The sequence below is a fragment of the Bubalus bubalis genome, chromosome 4 (genome assembly GCF_019923935.1).
Source record: "Bubalus bubalis isolate 160015118507 breed Murrah chromosome 4, NDDB_SH_1, whole genome shotgun sequence".
NCBI classification, from domain to species: domain Eukaryota; kingdom Metazoa; phylum Chordata; class Mammalia; order Artiodactyla; family Bovidae; genus Bubalus; species Bubalus bubalis.
This window is the reverse complement of record NC_059160.1, coordinates 30,724,751-30,744,221: the sequence shown is the minus strand read 5'-3', so window position 1 is coordinate 30,744,221 and position 19,471 is coordinate 30,724,751.

Below are 19,471 nucleotides of genomic sequence, written 5' to 3'. Positions count from 1 at the left end.
TTTGGAAACTTGTCCATTTCTTCTAGGTTGTCTAATTTGTTGTCATATAATTGTTCATAATATTCTCTCTCTCTCTTTTTTTCTATTTCTGCAGTATCATTTGTGTTTTCTTATTTTGTTTATTTGGGTCCTCTTTTCTTTGTGAGCCTGATCAGAGGTTTATCATTTTGTTTTCCCTTTCAAAGTACCAGCTCTTAGTTTTATTGATTTTTTTCTAATGTCTTTTAATATCAATTTTATTTCCTTCCTGACCTTTATGTATTATTTCCTTCCTTCTGCTGACCTAAGATATTGTTTATTCCTCTTTTTTCAATTTTAGGTAGTCGGTTAGGTTGCTTATTTGAGATTTTTCTTGCTAATTAAGGAAGACCTGTATTGCTATGAACTTCCCTCAAGGCACTGCTTTTGCTGCATCCCATAGATTTTGTATGGTTGTGTTTTTGTGTGTGTTTTCCTCTCAAGGTATGTTTTAATTTCCTCTTTGATTTCTTTGTTGATCCATTGGTTATTTATAGTAGCATGTTGTTTGGTCATCATGTAATTGTGTTTTTCTCATTTCTTTCCTTGTGGTTGTTTTCTAGTTTTATGCCATTGTGGTCAGAGAGATGCTTGAAATAATTTTTATATTCTTAAATTTGTCGAGTTTAGTTTTGTGTTCTAGTATGTGGTCAATCCTAGAGAATGTTCCATGTGCACTTGAAAAGAATGTTTTTTGGTTTTGTTTGTTTTTTGCTGTTGTTGTTTCTGTTTTTGTTTTTGCATATAATGTCCCCAAAATATCCATTAAGTTTAACTGCTCTATTGGATCATTTAGGATCTCTATTGTCTTATTGATTTCTGTCTAGAAGATATGTCCATTGATGGAGGTGGCATGTTAAATTCTCCTACTCTTATTGTATTCCCATCAATTTCTACTTTTATATCTGTTAGCATTTGTTTTATGTATTTGTGTGTTCCTATATTAGGTGTGTATATATTGAGGATTATAAAATACTCTTCTCATATTTATCTTTTACCAGTATATAGTATCCTTCTTTATCTTTCTTTATGGCCTTTGTTTTAAAGTCTTTTTTGTCTGATATGAGTATTGCAACTCACACTGTCTTGTCAGTTCCATTTTCATGAAATATTAAATATCTTTTTCCATCCTCTCACTTTCAATCTATGTGTGTCCTTTACCCTAAGGTATGTCTCTTGTAGACAGCATATTGTGAGCTCTTGCTTTTTTTTTAATCCAGTCTGGCACTTTGCAACTTTTGATTGGAGCATTTCACCCATTGATATTTAAGGTAATCATTGATAGATATGTATTTATTGCCATTTTAAAGCTTGGTTTTAGTTGATTGTGCATTTTTTCTTTGTTCCTTTCTCTCTCTCTTTTTTTTTTTCAGTTTGCTGATTTCTTTTTATGCTTATGTTCTCTTTCTGGCTTTTATTAATCTATTGTCCTTTTTTGATTTGTGATTGTACTGTTTCTCAATGTGTTAACCCCTTCCTATATATACTTGGTTTAGACTGCTTTAATACATTCTAAAACAAACAAACAAATAAATTACATTGTCTACTGTTTTTCCCCATATTTTATGGTTTTTCTCTCATTTTTTACATCTTCTTGTTTATCCTTTTGATGTTCCTTGTGTTTATCATCTGCTTTCACAAATAGGTTTTATAATTTTCTTTTTGATTTGTAAACTGGCTAATTTAAGTCTTTTACTTTCCAATTATGATTTCCTCTTTCCTATAACTTCTTGCTCATTTTCTATTTGGAGAAGACCTTTCAGTATTTCTTTTAGGGTAGGTTTAGTATTTCTGTGCTCTTTTAGTTTTTGCTTATCTTAGAAATCCTTTATTTTTCCTCCTATTATAAATGATAATTGTGCTGGATAGAATATTCTAGGTTTAACACTTCTCCCTTTCAGGACTTTGACTATATTTTGCCACTCTCTTCCGGCCTGCAGCATTTCTGTAGAGAAATCAACTGAGTGTCTTATGAGTCAATTCAGTCACTCAGTCATGTCCGACTCTTTGTGACCCCACTTCCCTGTCCATCGCCAACTCTCGAAGCTTGCTCAGACTCATGTCCATTGAGTCAGTGATGCCATCCAACCATCTCATCCTCTGTTGTCCCCTTCTCCTCCTGCCTTTCCCATTATCAGGGTCTTTTCCAATGAGTCAGTTCTTCACATCAGGTGGCCAAAGTATTGGAGTTTCAGCTTCAGCATCAGTCCTTCCAATGACTATTTAGGAGTGATTTCCTTTAGGATTGACTGGCTTGATCTCCTTGCAGTCCAAGGGACTCTCAAGAGTCTTCTCCAACACCACAGCTCAAAAGCATCAATTCTTCGGTACTTAGCTTTCTTTATGGTCCAACTCTCATATCCATACATGACTACTGGAAAAACTATAGCTTTGACTAAGCAGACCTTTATCAGCAAAATAATGTCTCTGCTTTTTAGTATGCTGTCTAGGTTGGTCATAGCTTTTCTTCCAAGGAGTAAGTGTCTTTTAACCTCATGGCTGCAGTCACCATCTGCAGTGACTTTGGAGCCCAAGAAAACAGTCTCTCACTGTTTCCATTGATCCAACATCCATAAATGGCTTCTCCCATTCAGGAGTTGTTTCACTTGGTGGCTGCTGAAAATAGTTAGTTTGTCCCCAAGAGAGAGTTTTAAAGCATCTTCTATCAGGACTGCAATAGATGCGAGATTTCAAAGGCAGGGCAAGATCTCTTCCCAATAAGGGAGTAGGACACTCAGGGACCACCAGAAACTTCTGGGAAGATATTTGTCCATTCCAGCAACAAAGAAGTCCTTAGGCTAATCTTTTTATAATTGTTTTACCTGTAGCACCCCAAGTCGTACAGATTTGGGAGGAGAAGGCTCCAGAATAGAAGGTCAGGACAGAGTAGGTAGTCCCTGTGTCAACCAAGAACTTCTTGGACCTACCTGCCACATCCAGTTGCACCCTTGGCTCCAGCCCCATGATGGTTTTCTGTGACATGTGGGCTGGCTGCTTCAGTCCTGCTGAACCATTGTGAGGGAAGGCTTGGTGCTTGACCTTGAGCCTCTTGGGTCCCAAGGGCAGAGTGCCACCCAATGTCCAAATTGATGGCACTTGTAGCAAGCTGTTTTAGGAGATTTGCCATGGTTTGGACACTCTTTGACCCAATGTCCCACCTGTCTACAGATTAGGCATTTTCCTTGTGCCTTGTCCTTCAAGTACTTGGGATTTGCCATAGGTCTTCCCTGGAGGGTGGCCAGCATCTGGGCATGCCTTGTCTCTTTCCTTTTCTCCCTTTCCTGGGCCTTGGCCTCCCTCTCCTGTTCTCTATTATAAAAATGTATTAGTGGCTCTCTGGACCATCTCATCTAAAGAGGCAGCAGGGTCCTGCTGCTGTAGCTGTTGTAACTTTATCCTGATGTCTGATGCCCACTGGGACAGGAATTTGTCCTTTAAAATCACCTGTCCCTCATAAGAGTCTAAATCCAGATTGGTAAACTTTTGAAGGGCCTCTTTTAGAGGTTCCAGAAAGGCAATGGGGTCTCATTGAGTTATTGCTGAGACTGTGCACAATCCCACAACCAATAGGCTTCCTTCTATTTCCATGGTGGACTTCCTTAGGGGTGAGTCTTTCTGAAGCTTATCCTACCCAGTATTGTTACAACCTGAGAGCGGGGCATCCCCGGGTCAGGGTGCAGATCCCCAGGCAGGCTGAGGGGGTGACAGCCTCCTGGAGATCAAATCCCCAGACTGGTCGAGGCATATCGGCCTCCCGAGAATTGGGTCCCTGGGAAGGTCAAGTCATGTCGACCTCCTGGAACCTCTGGACTGGTGGATCTTCTTTTTCTTGACTGTTTTATGAGTATTCCTTTGTAATTAATTATTTGTTTTTATCTTATTGCCTTTAGAATTCTCTATTTAACTTTTGCCATTTTTATTATTATCTGTCTTGGTGTAGATCTGGTTGAGTTCATCTTGTGATTCTTTGTGCTTCCTGTACCTGGGTATCTATTTCCTTCTTTGGGTTTGAAAAGTTCGCAGCAAAAGTTTCTTCAAATACATTTTTTATCCCCTTTTCTCTTTCTTGTCCTTCTGGAATCCCTATTATGCTTTGATTGGCACACTTTATATTGTTCCATAGTGAAAGTGAAGTGGCTCAGTCATGTCCGACTGTTTGTGACCCCATGGACTGTAGCCTACCAGGTTCCTCCATCCATGGAATTTTCAGGCAAGAGGACTGGAGTGGGTTGTCATTTCCTTCTCCAGAGGATCTTCCTGACTCAGAGATCGAACCCAGGTCTCCCACATTGCAGGCAGATGCTTTACCAACTGAGCCACCAGGGAAGAGTATTGTTCCATACATCTCTTTAATGGCTTTCATCTTCTCATTTGGTTTTATGTCTGCTGTTATGGTTGGGTAATTTCCATTATTCTATCTTCCAGATCACTTCTTTTTTCTTCTCCATTATTTATTCTGATGTTCATTGCCATTAGTTCATCTTTTGTATCAGCAAATGAATTTTTAAGGTTTTTTTTTGCCTCTTCCTTTTCATAGTAATCTGCATCTCTGTTGACAGCCTTTATTAATTCCTTCGATATTTTCATTGTGTCCTTTTAGAAATCTATTACACTGAAAGGGTCTGTTTCATTGTTTGTGCCTTCAGGAGAATTCTCTTGGTCTTTACACTGGGAGTAATTCCTCTGCTTCATCATTTTGATTATATTTCTCTTAGCATTATGCATTTATTAGAATGACTCAAATCCAGAACGCTGAAAACACCAAATGCTGAAAAGGATGTGGAGGAACAGGTACTTACATTCATTGCTAGTAGGAATGCAAAATGGTACAGCCACTTTGGAAGAGAGTTTGGTGATGTCTTATAAAACTAAATTTAGCTGTCCCATGTGAACCAGCAATCATACCTCTTGGTATTTACCCAAAAGAATTGACAAAAATTTTGTCCACTCAAAACCTGAACATAGTTATTTGTTGTTATTTAGTTGCTAAGTTGTGTCTGGCACTTTTGCAACCCCATGGACTGTAGCCTGCAAGGCTCCTCTGTCGATGGGATTTCCCATGCAAGAATACTAGAGTGGGTTGCCACTTCCTTTTCCAGGAGATCTTCCCCACTCAGGGACTGAACCTGCATCTCCTGCATTAGCATGCAGTTTCTCTTCCACTGAGCCACCAGGGAAGCCCACACACATATTTATAGTAGCTTTAGCTGGTAAAGAATCCACCTGCAATGCAGGAGACCCTGGTTTGATTCCTGGGATGGGAAGATCTGCTGGAGAAGGGATAGGCTACCCACTCCAATAGTCTTGGGCTTCCTTGGTGGTCTGCAGTGTGGGAGACCTGGGTTTGATCCTTGGGTTTAGAAGATCCCTTGGAGAAGGGAACAGCTACCCACTCCAGTATTCTGGCTTGGAGAATTCCATGGACAGAGGAGCCTGGAAGGTTACAGTCCATGAGGTCACAAAGAGTTTTATATTACTGAGTAACTTCACTTTCACATTGTTCATTATTGCCAAAAGTTGGAAGCAATCATGATATTCTTCAGCAGGAAAATGGATAAAATGTGGTCCATCCAGACAGTGGAATATCCTTCAGTGTTAAAATGACATGCATGCATGCTAAGTCACTTTAGTAGTGTCCGACTCTTCACAACCCTATAGCCCACAGCCTGGAGGCTCCTCTGTCCATCAGATTCTCCAGGCAAGAATACCAGAGAGCTTTGCCATGCCATTCTCCCAGGGATCTTCCTGATTCAGGGATTAAATCCATGTCTGTTAAGTCTCCTGCATTGGCAGATGGGTTCTTTACCACTAGTGCCACCTGGGAAGCCCACTTGGGGGGGGAAAAACATGGAGGAATTTTAAATGCTATTTCTAAGGGAAAGAAACCAAGTCAAAAAGGCTATATGATTCCCACTATATGACATTCTGGAAAAGTAAAAAATATGACAACAGTTAAATGATCAGTTAGAGTTGATAATGGTTAGAGTTGGGGGGAAGATGAATAGACAGAGCACAGAGTATTTTAGGGGGTAGTGAAATTACTCCCTCTGGTACAATAATGAGGAATACATGTTGTATATTATATAATCAACCAGCTAGTTGAGGTATTGTTTTTGTTTTACTGATGATGTGACTCAAAATTTCTGTTTTGAGGACCAAAGCTCTTCATGGTCCTGACTTTATTGGGATTCTCTAGTTTTATACTGCATTTGCTGTTTGACATGAAAGAACTAAAATGTTCAATAGAGAATCCTCTGTGCTTGAAGTACAATCTTGCTACTGCACTGTAGCAGAAATCTTATTTCAACTTGATAAATTGGGATCAATCACTTCCTCTCTCATTGAGAGAGGGAGAGAATAAAATGAGTAGATGATAGCATTAATTCTAGATAATGGAAACATCTTGTCCTCTGGTCAGAGTATCCCTCACTCAGAAACCATTTTATTTCAAAAAGTAAAACCAAAATTTTAAAGCATAGGTAGAAAAAAATAATTTAATTATTAGGTATAATAATGAGATAAACAATTCCTATTTCCTTTTTCTTTAATTCCAATATGTATATATTCTGGCTATTGGATAGCCAACAACATAAAATGGTAGCTGGTCAAGAGCATAAGCTGCATTATATCATACCACATCTCAACAGCTTATTTTCTTTATTATTTTTTCAATTTATTTTTTTTTAAGTACAGTAGATTTACACTGTTGTGTTAGTTTCTTCTGTACAGCAAAGTGATTCATTTTTATGTTTATATATTCTTTTCCATTATGGTTTATCACAAAATATTGAATATAATTCCTTGTGCTATATAGTAGGACCTTCTTATTTTCTGTTCTATATATAATAGATTGCATCTGCTGACTTCCCTGGTGGCTCAGACGGTAAAGTGTGTGCCTACAACGCGGAAGACCTGGGTTTGATCCCTGGGTCGGGAAGATCTCCTGGAGAAGGCAGTGGCAACCCACTCCAGTACTCTTGACTGGAAAATTCCATGGTTGGAGCAGCCTGGTAGGCTACAGTCCATGGGGTCGCAGAGTCGGACATGACTGAGCAACTTCAATGTCAATGTCAAATTCCAGACTCTTAACCCATTCTTCCCCCAGTCCCCATTCCCTTTTGCAACTATGAGTTTCTTCTCTATGTCTGTGAGTCTGTTTCTGTTTTATAAATAAGTTCATTTGTGTCATTTAAAAAATATTCCACATATAAGCAATATCATATATTTGTCTTTCTCTAGCTTTCTTCACTTAGCATCATATTCTCTAGGTCCAACCATTTTGCTGCAAATGGCATTATTTCATTGTTCTTTTGTGACTGAGTAGTATTCCACTGTATATGTGTACCATATCTTCTTTTTTTCATTCACCTGTCAATGGACATTGAAGTTTTTTCTATGTCTTGACTATTGTAATTAGTGTTGCGATGAACATAGGGATGCAGGTATCTTTTTCAATTAGAGTTTTGTCTGAGTATATATCCAGGAGAAGGATTGCTGGATCATATGATAGTTCTACTTTTAGTTTTCTGAAGAACATCCATATTGTTTTTCATAGTGGCTGAATCAACTTTTATTCCCACCAACAGTGTGGGAGGGTTCCCTTTTTTCCATATCCTCTCCAGCATTTATTTGCAGACTTTTTAATGATGGCCATTTTGACAGATGTGAGAAGGTATCTCATCATAGTTTTGATTTGCATTGTTCTAATAATTATTGATGTTGAGCATTTTTTTCATGGGCCTGTAAACTATCTGTACATCTTCTTTAAAGAAATGTCTATTTAGGTATTTTGTTCATATTTTGATTGTTTTTATTAATTGAGCCACATGTTCAGTTCAGTTTAGTCACTCACTCATGTCTGACTATTTGTGACCCCATAGACTGCAGCACACCAGGCTTCCCTCTTCCTCATCATCTCCCAGAGCTTGCTCAAACTCATGTCCATTTAGTCAGCGATGCCATCCAACCATCTCATCCACTGTTACCCCTTTCTCCTCCTGCCTTCAATCTTTGCCAACATCAGGGTCTTTTCCAAAGAGTCAGTTCTTCACATCAGGTGGCCAAAGTGTTGGAGTTTCAGCTTCAGTATCAGTCCTTCCAATGAATATTCAGGACTGATTTCCTTTAGGATTGACTGGTTTCATCTCCTTGCAGTCCAAGGGACTCTCAAGAATTTTCCCCAACACCACAGTTCAAAAGCATCAGTTCTTCTGTGCTCAGCTTTTTTTATGGTCCAACTCTCACATGAGCTGCATGAGCTGTTTGTAAATTTTGGAAACCAATCCCTTGTCAGTAGCATTTTTTTGTAAATGTTTTCACCCATTCTGTGGGTTGTTTTTTCATTTTGTTTATGATTTCTTTTGCTGTGCAAAAACTTTTGTGTTTAATTCAGTACCATTTTTTTTTTATTTTGCTTCTGTTGCCTTGTGAAACTGACATAAGAAAAAATTGGTATGATTTGTGTCAAAAAGTGTTTTGCCTATATTCTTATCTTCCATGAGTTTTTTGGAAGTTTTATGCCTTATATTTAACCATTTTGAAATTTTTTGCATGTATGGTGTGAGGATGTGTTCTAACTTCATTGATGTACAAGCAGCTGTCAAACGTTTCCAGCACCACTTCCTGGAGAGCCTATCTTTTCTCCATTTTATATTCTTGCCTCCTTGGTTGAAAACTAGTTGACCGTAGGTGTGTAAGTTTAATTCTGGACTGTCTATTCTATTCCATTGATCCATACGTCTGTTTTTGTGTCATTACCTCACTGTTTTAATTACTTTAACTTTGTAGTGTTGTCTGAAGTTTGGTAGGGTTGTGCTTCCTGCCTTATTCTCTTTTCTTAAAATTGCGTTGGCAATTCTGGGTCTTTTATGGGTCCATATAAATTTCAGGATTATTTGTACTAGTACTGTGAAAGCTTTGATGTGGATTACATTAAATCTGTAGATTTCTTTGGGTAATAATAGTAAAACAACAACAACAAAAATTCTTCAACCCAAAAGCATAGTATATCTTTCTAGTTCTTTGAATCATCATCAGTTTCCTTTATTAGTATTTCCTAGTTCTCAATCCGTAAGTCTTTCATCTCCTTGGTCAAGTTTATTCCTAAGTTCTTTTGTTTTATGTGACCTTAAGAGAAATTTTTTTTATACTCCCTTTCTGGTATTTCTTTTTTAGTGTAAATAAATGCAACCAATTTCTCTGCTAATCTTGAATCCTGCTACCTTGCTAAATTCATTTATCAGTTCTAGTAGATTTTGTGTAGCGTCTTTAGGGTTTTCTATATATGGTATCATGTCATCTGCATATAATGACAATTTTACCTCTTCCCTTCCAATTTAGATATTTTTATTTCTTTTCCTCATATGATTGCTATGACTAGGAATACCAATATTAAGTTAAATAGAAGTGGTGAGAGTAGACATCCTTGTCTTGTTCCTGATTTTAGCAGGAAGACTTTCAGCCTTTCATTGTTGAGTGTTATATTGGTTGTGGGTTTGTCATAAAGAGCTTTTATTGAGATATGTTTCCTTTATATCCATTTTGGAAGGAGTTTTTATCATGATGGGAGGTTAAATTTTATCAAATGATTTTCTGCATCTACTGAGATGGTCCTGTGTTTTTTGTTTTTATTTGATATGGTGTATCACATTGATTTATTTCCATATGTTGAATTATTTTTGTGACTGGGATGAATCCAACTTTGTCATCATATATGCTGTTTTTCATGTGTTGTTGGATTTGGTTTGCTAATATTTGTTGAGAATATTTACACCTATATTCATCAAAGATGTTGATTGATCTATAATTTTCTATTTTTTTTTTTTGTGGTATGTTTGTCTAGTTTTGGTATCAGAGTGATCTTGGCTTCGTAGAATGTCTCTGGAGTGCTCATTCCTCTTCAATCTTTTGGAAGAGCTTGAGAAGGATTAGTATACTTTCTTCTCTGTATGTTTGGTGGAATTCACCTGTGAAGCCAAAAGTCCTGGACTTTAGTTTGTGGGGAGTTTTTAAAGTCCGGATTCCAATTTACTTCTGGTAATCAGTCTGTTCAAATTGTCTTTTTCTTCTTGATTCAGTTTTGGTGGGCTGTATGTTTTTTGGAAGGGGCTTCCCCGGTAGCTCAGCTGATAAAGAATCCACCAGCAATGCAGGAGACCCCAGGTTGATTCCTGGGTCAGGAAGTTCTCCTGGAGAAGGGATAGGCTCCAGTATTCTTGGACTTCCCTGGTGGCTCAGATGGTAAAGAATCTGCCTGCAATGTGGGAGACCTGGTTTGATCCCTGGGTTAGGAAGATCCCCTAGAGGAGGGCATGGCAACCCACTGCAGTATTCCTACCTTTGGAATCCCCAAGGGCAGAGGAGCTTGGTGGACTATAGTCCATGCGGTTACAAAGAGTTGGACACAACTGAGTGACTAAGCATAGCACAGCACATGTTTCTAGAAACTTCTCCATTTTTTCTAAGTTCTTGAATTTTCTAGCATATAATTATTCATGGTGTTCTCTTCCAGTTTTTTATATCTCTGTGATATCAGTTATTATTTCTCCTTTTTCATTTCTTATTTTGTTTATTTGGGTATTCTCAGTAGTTTGTCAATTTTGTTTACTCTTTTCAAAAAACCAGCTCTTGATTTTATTGATTTTTTTTCCTACTTTTTTCCCAAATCTTTTTTTTAAATTTTATTTTATTTTTAAACTTTACAAAATTATATTAGTTTTGCCAAATATCAAAATGAATCCACCACAGGTATACATGTGTTCCCCATCCTGAACCCTCCTCCCTCCTCCCTCCCCATACCATCCCTCTGGGTCGTCCCAGTGCACCAGCCCCAAGCATCCAGTATCGTGCATCGAACCTGGACTAGCAACTCATTTCATACATGATATTATACATGTTTCAATGCCATTCTCCCAAATCTTCCCACCCTCTCCCTCTCCCACAGAGTCCTTAAGACTGTTCTATACATCAGTGTCTCTTTTGCTGTCTCGTATGCAGGGTTATTGTTGCCATCTTTCTAAATTCCATATATATGCGTTAGTATACTGTATTGGTGTTTTTCTTTCTGGCTTACTTCACTCTGTATAATAGGCTCCAGTTTCATCCACCTCATTAGAACTGATTCAAATGTATTCTTTTTAATGGCTGAGTAATATCCATTGTGTATATGTACCACAGCTTTCTTATCCATTCATCTGCTGATGGACATCTAGGTTGCTTCCATGTCCTGGCTATTATAAACAGTGCTGCGATGAACATTGGGGTACACATGTCTCTTTCCCTTCTGGTTTCCTCAGTGTGTATGCCCAGCAGTGGGATTGCTGGATCATAAGGCAGTCCTATTTCCAGTTTTTTAAGGAATCTCCACACTGTTCTCCATAGTGGCTGTACTAGTTTGCATTCCCACCAACAGTGTAAGAGGGTTCCCTTTTCTCCACACCCTCTCCAGCATTTATTACTTGTAGACTTTTGGATCGCAGCCATTCTGACTGGTGTGAAATGGTACCCCATAGTGGTTTTGATTTGCATTTCTCTGATAATGAGTGATGTTGAGCATCTTTTCATGTGTTTGTTAGCCATCTGTATGTCTTCTTTGGAGAAATGACTATACAAGAATACTGGAGTGACTTGCCATTCCCTCTTCCAGTGAACCACATTTTATCAGAACTCTCGACTATGACCCGTCTGTCCTGGTGGCCCTGCATGGCATGGCTCATAGCTTCATTGAATTACACAAGCCCCATTGCCACAAGGCTGTGATCCATGAAGGGGGCCATTAATAGATATGTATTTATTGTCATTTTTAAACCTTGTTTTCCAGTTGATTTTATGTTTTTCTTTGTTCCTGTTTCTTTTTGTCTTTTTCCTTTGTATCATGCTTGTGTTCTCTTACTTTTGGTTTTTGTGAATCTATTATATGTTTTCTGCAGTTACTCCTTTTTACAAGTATGACTCCTTTCTATGTCTACTTTGTTTAGACTGATAGTCATAAAAATTAAAACACATTCTATAAACAAAATCTACATTTTTTTACTCTCCTTCCCCACATATATGATATAATTTTATGCCCTCTTTTACATCTTCATGTTTATGATTTTACTCTTCATTATGGTTATCATCACTTTCAAAATTGTTTTTTTTTGTTTTTAAAAAATCTATGCTGGTTTGTTTAAATGAAATACTTTCTAATTGTGACTTACTCTTTTCTATAGATTCTTGGTTCTTTTCTATTTAGAGACGTCCTTTAAATATTTCTTTTAGGATAAGTTTAGTATTCCTGTATTCCTTTAGTTTTTGCTTGTCTTAGAAATACTTTCTCTCTTCTTCTATACTAAATAATAGTTTTGCTGGTTACAGTAGTCTTGGCTGAAAAATTTTCCCTTTCAAGACTTTGAATATATCTTGCTACTCTCTTCTGACCTGCAACATTTCTACATAGGAGTCAGCTGATAGCCTTATGGGGGTTCACTTTAAATTAACTCTTTTTTATTATTTCTGCCTTTGAATGCTGCCTTTGTCTTTAACTTTGGCCATTTTAGTTATAGTATGTCTTGGGGGACTTCTCTGGCAGTGAAGTAGTTGAGACTGTGCTTCCAGTGAAGGGGTTGGGAGTTCAATCCCTTGTCAGAGAAATAAGATCCCGTTTGCTGCATGGTACAGCCAAAAAATAAATAAATAATTTTTTTAAAAAAATTGAAAAAAAAAATCTTGGTGAAGGTCTGTTTGAGTTCACTTTGTTTGAGACCCTCTTTTTTCTGATGCCTGGATATGTTTCCTTCTTTAGGTTTGGGAAGTTTTCAGCAATAACTTCTTCAAATACACTTTTGATCCCCTTTCTCTTTCTTTCCTTCTGGAATCCCTGTTATGCTTAGATTGGCATGCTTTATATTATTCCATAGGTTTCTTATATTGCTTTCATTGTTTGCATTTGGCTTTCTGTCTGCTGTTCTTAGTTGCATGCAGCACATGGGATCTTTAGTTGTGACATGCAAGATCTATTTCCCTAACCAGGGATCAAACCTGGGTCCCCTGCATTGGGGGTTCAGAGTCTTAGCCACTGGACCACCAGGGAAGTACCTGTCTGCTCTTCTCATTGGGTGATTTCCATTATTCTATCTTCTAGATCACTTATTTGTTCTTCTGTATTATTCAATCTGTTATTCATTCATTACCTGTAGCTCAGTTTTTGTTTCAGCAAATAGATTTTCTAATTTTTCTTGGCCACTCTATGTTTTCTAGTTTCTTTTTAGAGTAATCTGTATTTTATTAATATTCTTTCTTAAGTCCTTCAGTATTTTCATTATCTCCTTTTTAAAAAGTGCCTATTAGACTTAAGTGAAAGTCTCTTAGTCATGTCTGACTCTTTGCAACCCCATGGACTATACAGTCCATGGAATTCTCTAGGCCAGAATACTGGAGTGGGTAGCTGGTCCCTTCTTCAGGGGATCTTTCCAACCCAAGGATTGAACCCAGGTCTCTCACATTGCAGGCAGATTCTTTACTGCTGAGCCAAAAGGGAAGCCCAAGAATACTGGAGTGGGTAGCCTATCCCTTCTCCAGTAGATCTTCCCAATCCAGTAATCAAACCTGGGTCTCCTGCATTGCAGGTGGATTTGCTACCAACTAAGCTATCAGAGTAGCCTTCTGTCAAGGGGGATTCTCCAGCAAGAATCCTGGAGTGAGTAGCATTTCCCTTCTCCAGGGGATCTTCCCAACCCAGGGATTGAATCCAGGTCTCCTGCATTTGCAGGCGATTAGACTTAAGTGGTCTGCTTTATTCCTTCTTTCAGGCATTGCTTGATTTTGTAATATGGAGTGGTTCTTGTGCTTCATTTTTGCTTATATTTCTTTTACTATATGTGTCTAGAAGAAAAAAAAATCCTGTTCTTAGAGAACTGTTTTTATATGGGAGCATCCCAGTGTAGCTTATGTGGGGTTAATATTTTTGGTTTGAGGTCTGTTTTTAGTGTGGATGCCTTCCACCTCTTTCCTCAGTTTGTGCTGGCTATTATCCCCTTCGTAAGTGGTGTGACTTGTGTTGTGGTGACCAAAAGCCTTCACTGGATGTTGAGTGAAGCCTCTTCTTTGCTATGTGATTGTAACACCCCTTTCAAGGGAAGAGTCTCCTCCCTAGTTATTGGAGTAGAAGTCCCCAGATCTGTTTTTGAGCTGCAGTGTGAGATGGGTGGACTATTGGAGTGCTCCCACTGGGAATGGAGCTACTGAATATCCCTCTACTGAAGCTGTCTACCAGGATGTGAGCTTTATGGTCTTACCCATCACCCATTGTATGGACTCACAAAGTATATTGTTTTGGACACTGACAGCCCCACCTCAACCATGGGAATGCTGGCAATTGGCCCTGGTGTCCCTAAGGCATTTTACAAAGCCATAATGTACATCTGTAGGCTCAGATCCACTGAAGTCAGATTACTAGGACTGTTTTCAGTAGTCGTACATCTGGACCCTCCTTGGGAGTTATGGAGACAGCCCAGACCCTGGCCCAGCCCTGCCTCCATGTGCATGCACCCGTGAAACCTATAGCTTCTAAGGTCTGAGCCATCTCAGTCATGGGAGCACCCACTGTTCACAAGGATGTCCTGAAGATGCTGTTTCCAAAGCCAGCAGTGGTAAATCTGTGGATCACACTGGCATAGGGAGAAGCCTCAGATTTCAGCCCTGCTTCATAATTTGCATGGCTCCTGGGGATCAGCTCTGATTTCAGCCCTGCCTGTGAATGGGTAACCCACTGGGCACTTGCATATTCCCAGAGCTCATAGAGGTAGCGCTAAGCCAGATGAGAGTGCTTGGAGAAAAAGGTTGCTACGGTAGGCCCATCTTTTTCTTTGCTTGTATGTGCATTAACAATAGGGTTTCAATGGTGGCACCACGCCCATTATGAGCATACCTAGAATGAGGCTGCTATGGTGGGCTCTACTCCTTCCTTTGCGCGCACCTCAACAATGGCACTATGGCAGGCCCCGGCTTCTTCTGTGTACACTCTGGGTTGCAGCAGTACCACACTCTAACCCCTTTAGGCTGTCTCTGCACAGCTAACCCCAGTCCTGTCCCGGATCTGTCCTCTACGGCTTGAGTTTCAGCACCTGGCCCCTGCCTGTACCAGTAGATGCACATCCCAGGTTTGGGGGTGCAGGGTGGGACCATCTGTGCAGGTCTTCCTCTGCTCTGTCTGCTGCAAGCCCATTGCTGTGCTCTCCCCTAAGCTTCTGAAGCTCCCTTTTCCCCCAAGTCTATCTCTACACGGTGAAGGGGTCTTCCCAGGATGCAAGAATATTTCCTCTTTTGTAGCTCTCTCCCAGTGGGGCAGGTCCCTTCCCAGATTTTTTTTTTAATTTCCTCCTGACCAGTTATGTGGAGATCATTCTTGCACTTCTAGGTTTCTGAGACCTTCTGCCAGTGTTCAGTAGGTGTTCTGTGAGAACTGTCCCATGTGTAGATGCATGTTTTGATGTATTTGTGAAAGGAGGTGAACTCTGTGTCCTTGTATCCCACCATCTTGATTGGAGTCCCCCCAACAGCTTATTTTCAATAGGCTGTTCCAGTGTTCTCTAGACTGGGCCTTTCCCGCTTTCACATTGTCACTGCTGGCTTTTTAAAAGTGAGCTACCAGTTTCATTACAGACATGAGCTTCCATGACGTGGAACAGCTGTGTGGTCCATATGCCTTCATTATCTTAACTGTGTTCCTCATTCTTTTCATGATTTCTGGAAGATAAAATTATAGCCACCAAAAACATCTAGCCTCTAGTCCCCAAGATGGAGCAGGCGATGGCACCCCACTCCAGTACTCTTGCCTGGAAAATCCCATGGATGGAGGGGCCTGGTGGGCTGCAAACCATGGGGTCGCTAGGAGTCGGACACGACTGAGTGACTTCACTTTATTTTTTCACTTTCATGTGTTGGAGAAGGAAATGGCAACCCACTCCAGTGTTCTTGCCTGGAGAATCCCAGGGATGAGGGAGCCTGTTGGGCTGCCGTCTATGGGGTCGCACAGAGTCAGACACGACTGAAGCGACTTAGCAGCAGCAGCAGCAGTAGCAGTCCCCAAGAAACTGTAAATATGTTCAAAGGTAAAGAATCTGCCTGCAATGCAGACTACCGCCTGCAATGCGGGAGACCTGGATTCAATCCCTAGGTTGGGAGGATCCCCTGGAGAAGGGTATGGTTGCATACCCCACTCCAGTATCCTTATATGGAGAATTCTATGGGCAGAGGAGCCTGGTGGGCTATAGTTCATGGGGTCACAAAGAGTCAGACCTGACTGAGCCACTAACACTCATTTTCACATGGCAAAAGAGTTTCCAGGTGTAATTCATGTTAAAGATCTTAATATAGGGAGATGAGCTTGGATCATTTGGATCATGGGTCCTTAAAAGCAGAAAATTTTCAGGAGCTGGAGTAAGAAAGAATGCAACAACAGCAGCAGAAATTAGAAAGTTGCAGAATATAAGAAGGAATCATATGTCACTGCTAGTCTGAAGGTAGAATGGGAGCTGCATGAGAGGGGCAATGCTCAGAGGAACTTAGAAGCTAAGAGAGGTTCCCAGAGGAATGTCAGCAAAGAAACGGAACCTCGGCCCTGTAATTGGAAGGAACTGTATTCTGCCAACAAGCTGAATGATTCTAGACACTTCAGAAAAGAGGCCAGGCTGGCAAACACTTGATTTCAGTCTTATGAGAGACCTAAAGTACAGCCCAGCCAAGCCCGTCCAGACTTCTGACAGAGCTGCAAGTTAATAAGTTTGCCTGGTTTTAAGTTACGAATTTTGTGGTAATTTCATATGGCAGAAACAGAAAACTAATATATCATCTTTATCTACTTTGAAATCCTTGAAGGATAGAGTCCAAGCCTTCTATGAATTCACCTTTGGCATCTGGTGGAGAAAAGCCAGTCACTTTGACAATGGAGGAGGAGCTATTCCATCCCCTGACTTTAACTACAAAGTGTGACGCGACACTTCCCTCTCCCATCCCGCTCTGTCTGGTCCTAGTAGCCCAGATGATCCCAGAAAACAGCACGGGCCACTCAACAACTCTTCACGTCTGTCAGATTACAGCAGAGGTGGACTTGGGTCTTTATTTTTTTAAAGAGCTGTTTATTTTTTTTAATTTTTGGCTGCGCTGGGTTTTTGTTGCTGCAAAGGTTTTTCTCTAGTTGCCATGAGTGGGGGCTACTCTGTAGTTGTGATGTGCAGGCTTCTCATTGTGGTGGCTTCTCTGCTTGTGGGGCATGGGCTCCAGGGCATACAGGCTCAGTAGTTGTGGCTCCCAGGCTCTAGAGCACAGGCTCAATAGTTGTGGTGCACAGGCTCTGCTGCATGTGAGATTTTCCTGGATCAGGGATTGAACCTGTGTCTCCTGTGAGAGACAGGGAGAGAATTGGCAGGCGAATTCTTTACCATTGAGCCACCAGGAAGACCCTGGGTCTCCTTTCTTAAGCCAGTAATGGTATAAGAAAGAATGACCTGGACATGGAGTGGTTCCAGAATTTAAAAGAAGCAAGACTGTTGCTTATAACCAGTCAAATGGGCAGAAGTTTTTCTAATTATGTAAGAACTAATTCTGTTTTTTCTTTTCATTGGTCAGGGTGTGGTACCCATTTCACAAGCTCCACCTCATGTGGCTCAGTGGGAACAGGAGTGATCTGTAGAGTTGGACCAGGTGTGGATTAGTATGCCCAAGGACATACTGAGCTGCTCTCTGAGGCTATTTTAGGCCGTGACCTTGGCCAGCCCTCTCCTCTGGCCTGGATCTCAGGCTTCATTATAATTTGCCTATCATCCTTACCCCGTCACATAAATTAACTTCCCTATCTAAGGCCAGTTTGGTAGCATCTAATGCAAGAAGGAGATGAAAGTTAAGATTGGACTACCTACTTATTATCTCCTTTCTATGAGGACCAGAGTATCACTATAAGAGAATTGGGAGATGGATAGAGTGCAGAACTCAAAAAACATAGTCAATTTAGTCCTGTTGTGTTGTGTCTAGTTGGAAGAATTTGTGTGTGTGTGGGTGTGTGTTGTGTATGTGAGTGTATGCATAAAGGGAGAAAGATAATGTATCTATACAGAGTGTGAAAATACCCTGCTAAATTGATTTGCCTAAGATAGAGGAATATAAATAATAAATAGCTTGTTCCTTTAGATGGGGGAATGGTTTGAGGCCAGAGTGAAGGGAGCTTTGAATATAACAGGCTTAGACATTGGAATTTTGTTTCATAGGTAATGGGGAAATTGATCTGTGTAGATTGAAGAATTGATTCCTTGGGAACTTTGAATAGAAATTGCATTTTGCTTTTGTTTGTTTCAGAGAACTCTATTTGAGTGTTTTCAAATCATTCAAAGTTTTGTAAACTTTTTATCTTCACAGAACAAAACCAATTCTGAGTCTGTACAACAAATACTCAGATACACTGGATATTCATAGACAATCTAGGATAGATTGTTGCATTCATGGTATAAATGGCAGCACTGTGTATTTTATAGGACTTGGAAGCTAACTATCAGAAATCTGGTTATCTTGGTTTTGGTGCTAACTATTCAGTTAGAGAAAAGATACAGTAATTTTACATGTTTACAGTTTCTCAGGGATTAGAGGGTAGATATCTTGGGTGGCTATAAATTTAGCTGAAGAAAGTTAGATGAAGATTAATGCAGCTAAGAATTCATCAGTGTTAGGAAGAGGTATGTGACCATGGGAATAGAAGTCTCCAGCAGTCCTTGGAAGTTGTAGGAAGGCTAAATGCAGCATTACAGTGTAGGCTGGGTACAGGCTACTGCATTTGAATATGAGAAGAAAGGATGCTTTTGAAACTGAATGGAGAGCTTTGGTTATAGAAATGACTACATCATACATGATACCACAGAATATTTATATTATACATTGTCTTCACATTGTAACATCCACATCAATCATGTGTGACACAATTCTAATAATTTTGAGTTATATTTACTATAACATTAATATATATATATATATATATATATATATATATATATATATATAAAACCAAGAGGCACTTCCAGTAATTCTGGCCAAAAAGGAGCATCATTATAGTGTCTAAGCTAAAAAATAATAAAAATAAATACAATTTATCTAATTTTTTTTTCTGTACAGATTCTACTTTTTACAAAACATTTATCAGTCATTAACTAAGTCACTTAACAAATACTCGTTATAGGACAATACAAAGTATTGCTACATATATTAAGTGCAAGATACAGGTGAGAAGACGATATTTATTTCAACTGCAAAATGATCACTTAAGTTCAATGCCTCATTCTCTTGTTTTGAAAAGTTGATAAATTTGGAAAGTTATTAACAAACATATTCAGGTTTGTCAAGATTGATGAGCATTACATTATTAAAAATCATCATCATGTACAAATGACATCCCTTACTGTGTTACTTTGGTAGTTATTTGAAAATATTGCTT